The sequence below is a fragment of the Sander lucioperca genome, chromosome 8 (genome assembly GCF_008315115.2).
Source record: "Sander lucioperca isolate FBNREF2018 chromosome 8, SLUC_FBN_1.2, whole genome shotgun sequence".
Classification (NCBI taxonomy): Eukaryota; Metazoa; Chordata; class Actinopteri; order Perciformes; family Percidae; genus Sander; species Sander lucioperca.
Window position 1 is genome coordinate 14,324,090 of NC_050180.1, and position 12,660 is coordinate 14,336,749.

Below are 12,660 nucleotides of genomic sequence, written 5' to 3' on the forward strand. Positions count from 1 at the left end.
AGGATTTACAATTACATGAATTCAGATGTAGAAAATATGCCACATGATATTTTAAGAAAAACCTACAATGCTTTATAGGATTAGTATTAGAAGATTGACATGATTTAATGGTCACATTTGGTCACACGTTTGATTCTGATCTTGTGGTTATATTTCTATCTTCTAGATTAATAGAGAATTCACTCCATCAACCAACAACTAACTCTCACATAACAGTATTTTAATTCAGTTTTATTTATGTCATCAAATCATAACAAGAGGAGTTATCTCAGGACACTTAAAGTGCTCATATTATGCTTTCTGGCTTTTTCCCTTTCCTTTATTGGGTTATATATCTTTTCTGTGCACGTTATAGGTTTACAAAGTGAAAAAGCCCAAAGTCCCCCCCCAAAGGGACTTACCATCTCCAACAGAAAACACTGTTCACAAACTGCTCCAAACAGCTCTATTGTAGTCCAGCCTTTACTTCAGAGACAAACGTGGTCACTTTGGAACACACGTTATAATGCTCGCCTAGCTGCTAGCATGGCACGCCCTCATACTCTGCTTCTGACTGGCTAGTAGTCCTTACCTAGCTACTGTCAGGGCACGCCCTCATACTCTGCTCCTGACTGGCTAGTAGTCCTTACCTAGGTACTGTCAGGGCACGCCCTCATACTCTGCTTCTGACTGGCTAGTAGTCATTACCTAGGTACTGTCAGGGCACGCCCTCATACTCTGCTTCTGACTGGCTAGTAGTCCTTACCTAGGTACTATCAGGGCACGCCCTCATACTCTGCTTCTGACTGGCTAGTAGTCCTTAGGTACTGAGCATGTGCGACTCCCAACAAAGATGGAACAGAAGTGAGAGGTCTCACTCTGTAGCTAAAACAGAGAGCTCAACACACAGGGTGAAAAGAGGAGCTGCAGCAATGTGCAGTACAACAAAAATATGGTGTTTGTTGAAAATTAAACCATGTAAACATATTCTGGTACAACCTCTAAATACAATTATGAACCTGGAAATGAGCATAATATGAGCACTTTAACAGAGTAGGTCTAGACGACACTATAATTTACAAAGACCCACGAGCAAGCATTTGGTGGAACAGCCGCGAGGAAAAACTTCCTTTAGGCACAAATCTCGAAAAAACTTCTTTAGGCCCAAACTTCGGACAGACCCAGTAGTAGATGGAATCGCACATTAACTCTTATTTTCCTTTGCAGATTTTATGAAAATTCGGTTAAAAAATGCGTGCTACATTTGGATGGAAACGTGGTAAATGAGGCTTTCATGGTTAATAAACTGAAACACACTTTAGTAGATATAAATCTCACAAAGAACGCACAGAAAGTGTGATATAAACATTATCTATTAACAATTGGCCTGTATTTGTCACAAACTAGTTTAGGCTTGTTGCTGTTACAACAACCGTGTGATTTTCTCCACACCATGCCTACTGTCATTTAACTATTTTCTGCAAAAAGCAGAGCACTCAGTGAGCCTCGGTGCTGTCAAGCAGCGCTTTTTGTGATTAATGACACAGTGGAAACAAAAGTGCTATCCACAAAATATAAAGGACAGCTTCGAGTGGGAGGGGTTCTACGTTAACGTGCCACCGTACGTCCACACTGGCACTGAAAACACAGAGACAAAGCGACTGATAATTATTCATTTCAAACGAGCGACATTTAGAAGACAAAGTGAATAAAGACAGATGGCGGGTTCACACTCGCAGCCAATAACAAGTGGAGCTTTTGCCAGAATTACAAAATGCTAAATGGACAGTCGACATTAGAAAGAAGGTGTTGAAAAATGGGGACGGAGCCCAAGAGCCACAGACACACACTGTAGTCAAGTCCACCTTTGTCGAGTCCAAGACCAGGACTAGTCGAGACCGAGTCCAAATGAGAGACGGTCAATACCGAGACAGAAAAAAAAAGAATCCTCTTCAAGACCACTCACTTACCTGTTCATAATGTATGATGGGAGAGACAGTATATCTCCTACTTTAAGATGATTATTTTGCTTTATTATTTGTAATAATCAAAAAGCAAGTGCAGAGTAACACATAGTATCACATTAGGCCAGATTATTTACTTTAAATATAACATGGAAATGTTCCCGTTCTTGAACGTATGACTTGTCCTGAAGAATCCAGAGTACAGAGAGCTCTCTGACATTGTGTCTGTGGCCTGAGTGAACCTGACTGATACCTGATGATTGAGGTATGTGATGCAGCCAGGTGTATACCAGGCGGCCAATCACAACGCCCGTTCTAGATGGAGTTTGAAGTAAACTAATACCTGTTGTCTGAACGAGCGCGCTTCATCAATGGTTTTGTTTTAAAGGAAGAAGTTACTTTAGAACAAAAGTATAAAGTGCAGGACTCAGTCGAGACCAGCTGGAATATTTGGCGAGTCCAGCGGCCGAGTCCGAGACAAGTCTGAGTCCAAATACCAACGAGTCCAACGGCCGAGTCAGAGACAAGTCTGAGTCCAAATACCAACGAGTCCAACGGCTGAGTCAGAGACAATAATAATCTAATTACATATTTTCACATTCTCATACTTCAACAGTTTTACAACAAACTGAGACTTTCTTCACTTGCAAAATTAGCCGTGGCTTAGCGCTGCCCAAGACGATTGTGATTGGTTTAAAGAAATGCAAATAAACCAGAGCATGGTTTTCACCCATCCAAGAATGCTGTGTGGACTAGCCAGACCTTCCTCCGCAGCGCTGTGGAGGAAGGTCTGGCGATGCGAGACTACATGTTGGTCAACAGACCTCTGCATCAGGCCTGGCTGTTGGCTGTAAGCCCCTAAAAGCTCTTAACGCTACAGCGTTGTTTACGTTGCTTGAGAAGACGAGCACGGTAGGAGCGATCACCGAGCAGCTAAAGCTCATCCCATGGTTTCATCCCCTCTACATGCTGAACACTGAGTATATCATCTTGTCATTACCATCTTCACCTTTGACCCTGCCAGTGCTCGAATGGCCGAGTGGGCTCAGGGTAGTATACTGCAGCTCTCAGACACCCAGAGCTGCTGGAATGAGAAAGGTAAAGGTCAGAGCTTTTCTTTTTTGGCTTGAAGGCTTCGGATGTGTGCCGTAACCGCGGTGCACTCAGAATCTGAGATGGCCTTTACAAGCACACAGGAACTTATTGTGAGCCACAGAAAAGGCTTTTGCTCAGAGCTTTCTGCTGAGTATTGAGTTCCTCTCGAACACACACTGGCTCTCTAAGGCTCCCAGACAATCGACTGTGCAGCATAGATTAAGTGTGTTCTGTGTGGAGGGCTGGTCAGGGCCCGGGCCTGGAGAAGCATCAATGGCATGTAGATCAATGCCGACTCGCACAGGAAATCCGATACAATCCTCTGCTGTGTTGGCTTTACCTTTGACAGTAGGAAGGAGATCGGTAAAGTCGGCCGTGAGCATGAATATGAGGTTAGGCCGTGTGTCAGGATGCATATTCACCACCGAGCTGTAAGAATAGCACGACCAAGTGTTGGGGATGTTAATGAGCAACCGTTAAACAGTTCAAACCGATGGTATTAAAAACAAGTGATAAAACCGATATTTGGAACCGATATGCATTTGCAGTGACAGTTACAAGTCAAAACTAAGTTTTTTTTGGATTGTTACAAACTCCACACAAAACTTTGTTTAAATGCTTTAAGCAATTATTTTTACTTTCAACATAATACCCAGTAAAAGGTGGGTTTAGGGGTCCTCCTTCAAGAAATTGTGAAGTAAAAAATGCAATTTCACGCATCATTTTGGATCGTTTATTATCACCATATCTGCATCTAAAACATTAAAAAAGCTAGCGAAGATAATAAATAAATAACACTCAACAAGCTTAAAAGACAAAACCCGCAAAAGAAGTCCACTGGGGACCGACTACAATCATTAGATTAGTCTTTTAGTTAGTCATCCGGCTTAGGTGCTGCCCAAAACGGCTCGAGCGCGTCACCTAAACCCTTATAATGGCGAGGAAAACCCTGTCTCCTGGTTTCTCCTACGAGTTTCTGAAGCTGGTGGAGATTGTTTAAAGCTAAGACAACATGAAGCAAGTTGAAAACTGTAATGGTCTCCTCCCATCCATCGAAGCCTCCACTGCAAACCTTCTGCATGCTGCGATCTCCCCTCACTATCACAGTTAATCAAAGAGCATAACCACTCTCCTATTCAGTAACGAGACCTTGACATTACACCCTCTATATCTCAGAGTGAATGAAAGGATGCAAGCGCTTCTGTAGTGCTATCAGCGTGTGACATCTGACACCGAAGTACTTAAACAGCTTTGTCTTTATGGCCAGTATTTCAGAAACAGATTTTTGCCAGCGACTCCCATCAACTTTAAAATTGGAAAATTACTTATTAAACTGCTCTCGTGGACCCTAGCGTCGTAAAACGCCCTCAAATGGCATAAATGACCTTTCAAAGCTTCGCAGGCATCAAAGAAATAAGGCTTTCCAATACAGCCTGTTATCAATCTGCATTTCTCCGGCTGCGATCAGGCGGAGAAATGTGTGTCTGGCGCCAGGCGTGCGATCGGGCACGAATCTTCGCTTCGAGGCTATTCACGGCGCTTCCTCGAGCAGTGTGTAAACACACTACCCATTATAATAATCAAAATGAATGGGAAGACCTGTGTTTTTCGCCGGACCGTCTTTTTGAAATCCGTTGCAATATCTTAGTTAAATGTAGATGCAAAGGAATATGTATTTTGATCTGTATAAGAAGCATTTTCAGAAAAACCGCTACTCATGGTGTCAATGGAGCTTGGCGTAAGCGAACATTTGTGTCCGTAACGTTAGTTATTTCCATGTCTCGTGTATGAAGCTTGAAAAATAGATCACATCATTTTGGACCGTTTATTATCACCACATCTGCGTCTAAAACATTGAAAAAGCTAGAGAAGATAATAAATAAATAACAACAAGCTTAAAAGACAAAACCCGCTAAAGAAGTCCACTGGGGACCGACTACAATCATTAGATTAGTCTTTTAGTTAGTCATCCGGCTTAGGTGCTGCCCAAAACGGCTCGAGCGCGTCACCTAAACCCTTATAATGGCGAGGAAAACCCTGTCTCCTGGTTTCTCCTACGAGTTTCTGAAGCTGGTGGAGATTGTTTAAAGGTAAGACAACATGAAGCAACATTAGTTATTTCCATGTCTCGTGTATGAAGCTTGAAAAATAATCCTGCAGCTGCATTTCCCCCGCTCATCTGATATCTGATGTATACTGATCTGACCCCTGCTGCCCTTCTCCTCGTCCACTGACGGAGAGGCTTGCATTCGCAGATATTTAAGCACAGTTCCCCGTCTCCTCAAGGTTAACCTGCCATTTCTGTTCACTGTTCACACTCTGAACACTTCCTGTTCTTTCCTTTCTTTCTCCGTTCGCCCTGCAGGTCACTAAACGTCTTCTCTTCGGTAGAAGAGAGCAGAAAGGCAGCTCAGTTCTTTTTAAAGTCGGTCCGAGAACTCGGCAGAAACTGGCAGACTGGCTTCTCGCTCCTCGCTCTTTTGGCAGAGCCGCCAGAGTCCTGGAGAAGTTGTAGAGCTGGCAGAAAGCTGGGCTCAGGAAAAGGCTGATGCTGCTCCGAGTGTAATGATAGTAGGGATGACTCAAGCTGAAACTGAAAATATAGCCAAAGCTCTCATTTTCATGATATACTGAAGTCATTATCTGGGTTATGGCCTAGCGTGGTGTTCAAAAGCATCACAACTTTGATTCTCGTACGCTGTTGAACTGACTGTTTCCATCCGCAAAATGCTATAATGTAATATGAATGAACTGTTATAAGTTTGATTGCAGCATTTGTGTGGTTCAGAGTTATGCGAACGTCCTGGAAGCCCGAGTCATCACAGATTTATTTGGTACTCGGAGAAGGATGTGGTTTAAAGCGACCTAGTCTGCAGTCTCGACTCGATCAGACGTGAAATGTCCGACCGATTTGCCAGATGTTTCTGTGGTTTGTTCTTGCACATACCACTCTGTATCTGTAACACACAGACACTTATTATACGGCAATTATAGCTTATCATACCAAGGTACTGCTGTGGATGTTGTTGACTGAGAAGTTGAAATGTCAGCACAGAAATGCCAACAATGTTTGAGGCCATTTAGAAACGGTGATCGTTGTTTCCTCTCTGAAATGTCCTGCTCAGTACACGTCTTTGTCACAATACTTTCAACGGTTGCGTATTGAATATTAGTTTAAGTGCTCGAACCCCTTTTTTTTTTCCCACCAGCTGCGCAACGTCTGCGGATCGGCTCCGCTGCGCGTCGGCCATGACTGACAGCTGAAGTCACGAGGACCCACGAGATCTCGCGAATTCACGTACGATCGTGCGATATAACGGGATGTAGTTTCTGTAAACCGAACCACGGCACCAACAACAGTTTGTTTCCATCCATCTCCGCCGTTCTGCAGTCAGTGAAAATACACACGTTGACTTTAATGGAAACGTATTGACTCCGCCGCCGTTTTGGAGCGGATTCGCAGCCGTTCCGCAACCGGTGGAAATTGGGGGTCAGACGGCCCTTTACAACGGGGAACTAAAGCCGTTATCTCTGCTCTCTTCAAAGCCACCAGACCTCATTTTTGACCTCAAAGCAAAGTCAACAACAAAGCAAAGTCGTGTCAACTCTCGCTTTCTATTTTCTGTTTCTCCACTGCCTTCACTTGCGACCGAAAATTCAGTATTTGCTTTGAATTAATACAAACAAGCTTATATTGGAGAAAACGGACCTTGTTATTCTGTGCTGTAAATGAGAGAGCACGGGGAGACTCGCTCTCGCTCTCGCTCTCGCTCTCTCTCTCTCTCTCTCTCTCTCTCTCAATGAAAAAAGGCAGCCTCGCTAACAGATGTCACATTACAGTCTCACGCTGATGTGATTTGGCCTGCCGCATGTTAGTGAGCTGGAGAAGGAGAGAAGACACTGTCACGCGATAGCTTTTATTTGTATTGCTCTGCACACAGACACATGCACTGTGAAGGGTTTGCTCTAACGTATCTTAATCAGCCCCCTCCTGTTTCTGTTAATCCCTCGTTTATAGTTTCAATCTGGCCAACAACTGTCACTCCGTCTTCTTCTCCTTGTTGCTCTGTTTGTTCTCGTTCCATTTTTTTCTCTTTGCTAATGCCAAGGTCTTTGCAAGATGCCTACAGGGTGTGGCCTTGGGGGCATGAAAGCCTATATACACACACACACACACACACACACACACACACACACACACACACACACACACACACACACACACACACACACATATGTGCACAAAGCTTTTACCGGACAGATAAGTACAATAAAGCATGAAGCAACATCTTTAATGGCATTGTCGGACTCTTCCCACTCACACCAGAATGTCACTGGTGTTCAGCTGCTGTGTATTCAAACTGTGCGGGTAAAATCACATTCCTACTTCTGTGTTTCAAAGTGCTCTCTTCGTCTGTAGCTGAGCAGCTCCATGGCAACGCAGCATTCACAACGAGCGCTTGGATATTGGTAGCACTGTTCAAAAGAGAAATCGCTTTTCATCGGACAAAACCGCTTGGATTTGAAAAGGTTTAGTTCCTATAAAATCAAGGTAACAATCCAGACTGTCCAACCATCTGCGGTGGCTCTCTCTTTTAAAGGGATAGTTCGGATGTTTTGAAGCCTGGTGGTGTGAGCTACTCCCCCCAGTTTGGAGAAGCAGGCGAGAGTGCCGACGTGAAAGCTAAGCAACGTATCGGGTCCGAACCGTGAGTTCTGTGATCCGTTGCACCCCTACTAGTAGTTGAAAACTAATCCATTAATCAGTGCAGCTCTGATTCTCTGCTCTCTTCAAAGCCACCAGACTCCTTTTGACAAAAACGCTCATCGTTTATGTGCGTGGGTCCGAAAGTATGTACAGTAGGCGTACTTTTGTCGCCATTTATTCTTACTCATTCTTATTCCGTCCTTTCGACCTTCTTTGCTTTGTCTTTTGGGCCAGAGAATTACAAGTCAGTCAAGACGGTGCCTATCGCTGTAGCACGGTGATTACTGAACACACACACACACACACACACACACACACACAGACACACACACAGAGTTCAGAAGCAGTGTTACGTAAGGAGGCTTACAACTGAAGTGTGTGTGAAATTTGAGGAGACAGGGAGGAAACCTCCTGCCCTCCCTCCCTCCCTCCCTCTCCCCGACTCAGCTCAGCTTTAAAAAAACCGGACTGCGAGGCTTTGTGAAGTGTGTTTTGATGTGGGGAGGAAGATTAATGGTACACACGTGCTCACCTACATGTCCCTGCAATCATATGAGCACACCGATGTGTGTAGGTGTCTTAGCGTGTGCATGGATGCATTGTTGCGTACCAAATCTCCGCTCAGTGGGCTCATTAACTTTTATAGACTGCAGCCTGAGCGGAGAGGAAATGGCCGCGCCAATATGCTGACCATCGTGCAGATTCACTTCACAGAGGACACGCTCACACACACACACACACACACACACATCATTTTCTCTCTTGCACTCTCTCCGTCTCTCCGTGATTAATCGTTCCGAGAAACAACATCGGACTCTTCATCAGCGAAAAGACAAATTCACGGTTGTTTTGTTGGTAAAAATCCAGCAGCTTTTGTGTTGCACTTACCTCGCCCTTTCATTATTTAAAAAGCACTGCAGTGTTAATCAAAAGTTCGATTGATTTCATGGATTTCTGCGTGCCGGAGTTCTGCAGTGTGAGCTGTGCTCTGGGGCCGAGTACCGTGGGGGGGAGGATGCCAGGGATTTAGCGTCAGAGTTTCCTCTCCTTATTCCTGATGATCTCAATAGTTTGTGGTCAGCTGAGTGCATCTGAGCGGCGGAGGCTACCGGCTGCGGGCGGATTCCCAGTAGAGGAGCTTCATTCAGGCCTTCGGGAGGTCTGGCTTGGTGTAGTAAAACCTCCAGAAAGGCCTATTTCTGTTCTGTAAACGAGGCTGCGGTGCCGACCTCTGTTTTGCGGCTCGACGTGTTCAGCTCTGTCCTGAATAGGGGTGGAATGGTACACTGAAGTCACGGTTCGGTTCATACCTCGGTTCAGACGTCACGGTTCGGTTCGGTACAATGGAGGGAAAAGCATAACAAAAATGCAGAAGGCAATTTTTTTTATTGTGCATGTCTCAGGCTGTACCACCTAGTGTCCTACAGTCTCTCCCCTGAGCTAGCTGCAACAGCCTGAAGTGTATAAAGTAAGATGTAAACAGTAAACAATAAGTAGGCTACTCCACATCATCTCCAGACTCCATCTGGAACTTGTAAACAAAATAAGACAATCAGCTAGTAGTGTGATATGGGAGACAAGCGCTGCTCTCATATGTGAATGCACAGAGCAGGGGTGTTAAAAGAGCAGCTTCGGTTACACAGAGCAGTTGGCGAATTGTGGCGTTAGCTTCACACGCTAACAGCGGAGCTAGCAGCAAACAGCGAAGCTAACGGCAGAGCTAAAAGCGGAGCTAACAGCGGAGCAAACAGCGAAGCAAATGGGCCTGGAAGCCATTTGTGGTCGAGGCGAGAAGGGATACAGCTACAGTACATCCGTGTTTGGTTGTATGTAGAAGGGACTAGTTTGCTTCGTGTGGACCAGAGTGATGGAGAAAGACACGGCTCTGGTCTGGACTCACTGGACCGACTCCACATGTAGGCAGAGCTTGGGAGCTTCAGAGCTAAGGCGGGGCTACAGATTAGGTGTCCCTAAGAAACGCGTATGTAACAGTAGTTCCACATTACATTAATGTATTTGCACGCAAGTTTTATTTATTTTTATACCGTGTATTCTCCGTGTAAATTCATGTACCGAACCGCTTCGGTTCAATACGAATACATGTACCGTTCCACCCCTAGTCCTGAATGTGAACCCAGAGATGTAGGGCTGCCACTAACGATTTTTTTTTAAATGTTCGATTAATCTGTTGATTATTTTCTCAATTAATGGATTAGTTGTCTGGTCTATAAAATGTCAGAAAATGGTGAAAAATGTGGATCAGTGTTTCCCAAAAGCCCGAGATGACGTCCTCAATTGTCTTGTTTTGTCCACAACTAGGGATGTCCCGATCAACTTTTTTGACCCCCCCCGATCCGATTTTTAAATAGCCTATTAAATATCTGCCGATACGGACTCCCGATACTTGTATTTGCTCAGATAACAGAGCTGCACATTATTCTTTTGATTCCAAAAGTAACTAAGTAAACAAAGTAACTAAAATATGTCTTCAGCTTAATACATTTAACCTAACATAAACCGTCTCGAGTTCCCAGCTGGACAACGACCCCTCCCACCCTGGCAGGTCCCTCTTCCAACTACTGCCCTCTGGAAAGAGAGTTCAAAGTCTCAGGGGCAGAACATCCCGCTTTTCTAACAGTACTTACCCTGCTGCCACTATTAGGCTCCTTAATGCTCAGGCACCTTGCAGAGTAAACCTAAATGCACCTTATTCAAATGCACGTTATAGACTGCACCAGACACTTTATGGGAAGGTCTGGTTGGAATGACTGTCTATGTGATTGTCTTTTCTGTACTGTATGTTCCTGTGTATGTATTGTCATTTTTAACCTTATTGGCACCAAGACAATTTCCAACCAACTGTGTTGACATGGCAATAAAGTATTGAACTTGAACTTGAAACTAAACTTAGTGACGCCTCTTGCGCTTAACAGTCAATCTTTGGCGACGTCGGTTCCAGGGAATAACGGCCTGAAAGCGTGGTGGTTTCCTGGTGGAATCACGGAACAAGTGTGGAGAACTGGATTAATCTGCTTCTGTAAAAAATGGGTGACTAAGAAAGACAGACTTTTTTTTTCTGGACAGACACTGGTGATTGGCCGCGCCATGTTGGTTTGAAAGTGTCGCATCCAGGCGGTCTGGCGGTGCGTTTGTGGTCGCTGGGCGTGTGTGATTTAAAGGCAGCTATTCCTAAAAGACAGGTATCGACCGGACCAAATGGCAGCACAGATTCAGGAGCCTCATTTTTGTTGTTTAACAGAAATTAGTAGGGATGCACTGAATCCAGATTTTTGGGGTTCGGCCGAATACCGAATCCACTGGTTAAGATTCTGCCGAATCCGAAACCAAATTCTCCTCCCATCCTCAGTCCATGAACACAGTGAACACATTAATGAAGTAAACAGTGACTGTCCTTCCTTTGCCGTACCTGAAGTTGCTGCATTTTGGCTGCTGTCTGTAGATTCCTTCATGCACAACTCGTATTCTTCCAGATGTTTCATACCAAATGTTGTAACAGCGATGATGTTGTGTATAGTTTAGGGTCCTCGCCACCACGGGACAAATCGGCATTGCCTAAATTGAACATGTAGCTGGACTTGAATGGCCTTCTTTTGACTGAAAGTACTGCCAAACTACACTTTTTCTGCTCACGAGTTCCATTTCCACTTCCTCACAGCCTACTGCATTGAACGCTCCACCTACGTAAACACCTTCCCGTAATCAACGGCGCCGTCATTACGTCGACCAGCGTAGCGCGCGTAGTGCAAGCGTAGGGTTCGGTAGAAAAAAATTCTAAGGTTCGGCAGAGACCAAACCCTGTCAAAAAGCCCAATATTCGGCCGAAGCCGAATCCTGGATTCGGTGCATCCCTGGAAATAAGTAATTACATTTTAAATTTGACCATATGGCAATGCCAATAAACAAGCCGTTATTTAATGTCGCCAACTGTCGTTTTGTGCTTCCCCCGTAAACGTTAAACATTTTAAAACCCGTGTTTTTGCCCCGTGCCATGGAGAGTAGATCTTGTTACTGGTGTTGGATTTTCATTTTGTGCAGCTGAATTGTGATTGTGATTTGAACTGCGATGACAGCTTTAAAGCCCTCATGAGCGGTTTATTATTGGCATAATATATTCTTTCCCTCCCCCTCGCTTTTGATGCAAAACTAGTCTGCACTGGGAACCGAGCCTGAGAGCTCCCAAATTAGACTAAATGGGAAAAAAAAGGGCAAGGCAGATAATCAGGCCTTCTGTTTATAATTTCAAAGCACTTTATTAATGAGAAAATCCTGCATTGCATCAGCGCTGTTGATTACATTAAAATAATGGGATCATTTAAATTCTTTACTCTTTAAAGTGATATGTGTAACAGTTTAAAGCCCCATTATATATATTTGATGAGTTTTAATTACTAAGATTACCATAAAACAAAAGAGAACAGTTCGTAGTTCTGGGTTTATCTCGTGTGTTTGTTTGTGCTACTGTTAGAGAGATTAAAAACCTGTTTCCTCAGCTTTCTGTAATTAATAAGATTAATAAGACGCTTCCTCTTCAGGTTAGGGCTGCACGATATGAGGAAAATATGCGATAACGTTGTTGAATATCGCCATAACGATATTACTTGGGATTAGGCATGGCCTCGGGAAGGAACTTGTTTTGGTGGAACGTGTACGTTCAAAAGTTGTTTTAGTCGTGCAACAGAAAGCTCAGATTGGACAGATAGTCTAGCTAGCTGTCTGGATTTACCCTGCAGAGATCTGAGGAGCAGATAACCATAGTCCTCACAAATCCACCGGAGGTTAGAACGCCAACTCAAAGAAAGAGAAAGGGGACGGACAATCTGGCGGAATTTTCGGCAACGGAGCAATCCTGGAAGTGGAACGTCGAGGATATAGACTAGTTACAAAGTGACCACG

At 44.3% G+C, this 12,660-nt stretch overlaps 1 protein-coding gene across 19 annotated transcripts in view; it reads left to right on the forward strand.

Annotated features, from left to right (window-relative positions):
• The window catches only part of caska (calcium/calmodulin-dependent serine protein kinase a), a 214,666-nt gene that overhangs the window by 32,182 nt on the left and 169,824 nt on the right, over positions 1-12,660 (forward strand). The window lies entirely within an intron of this gene.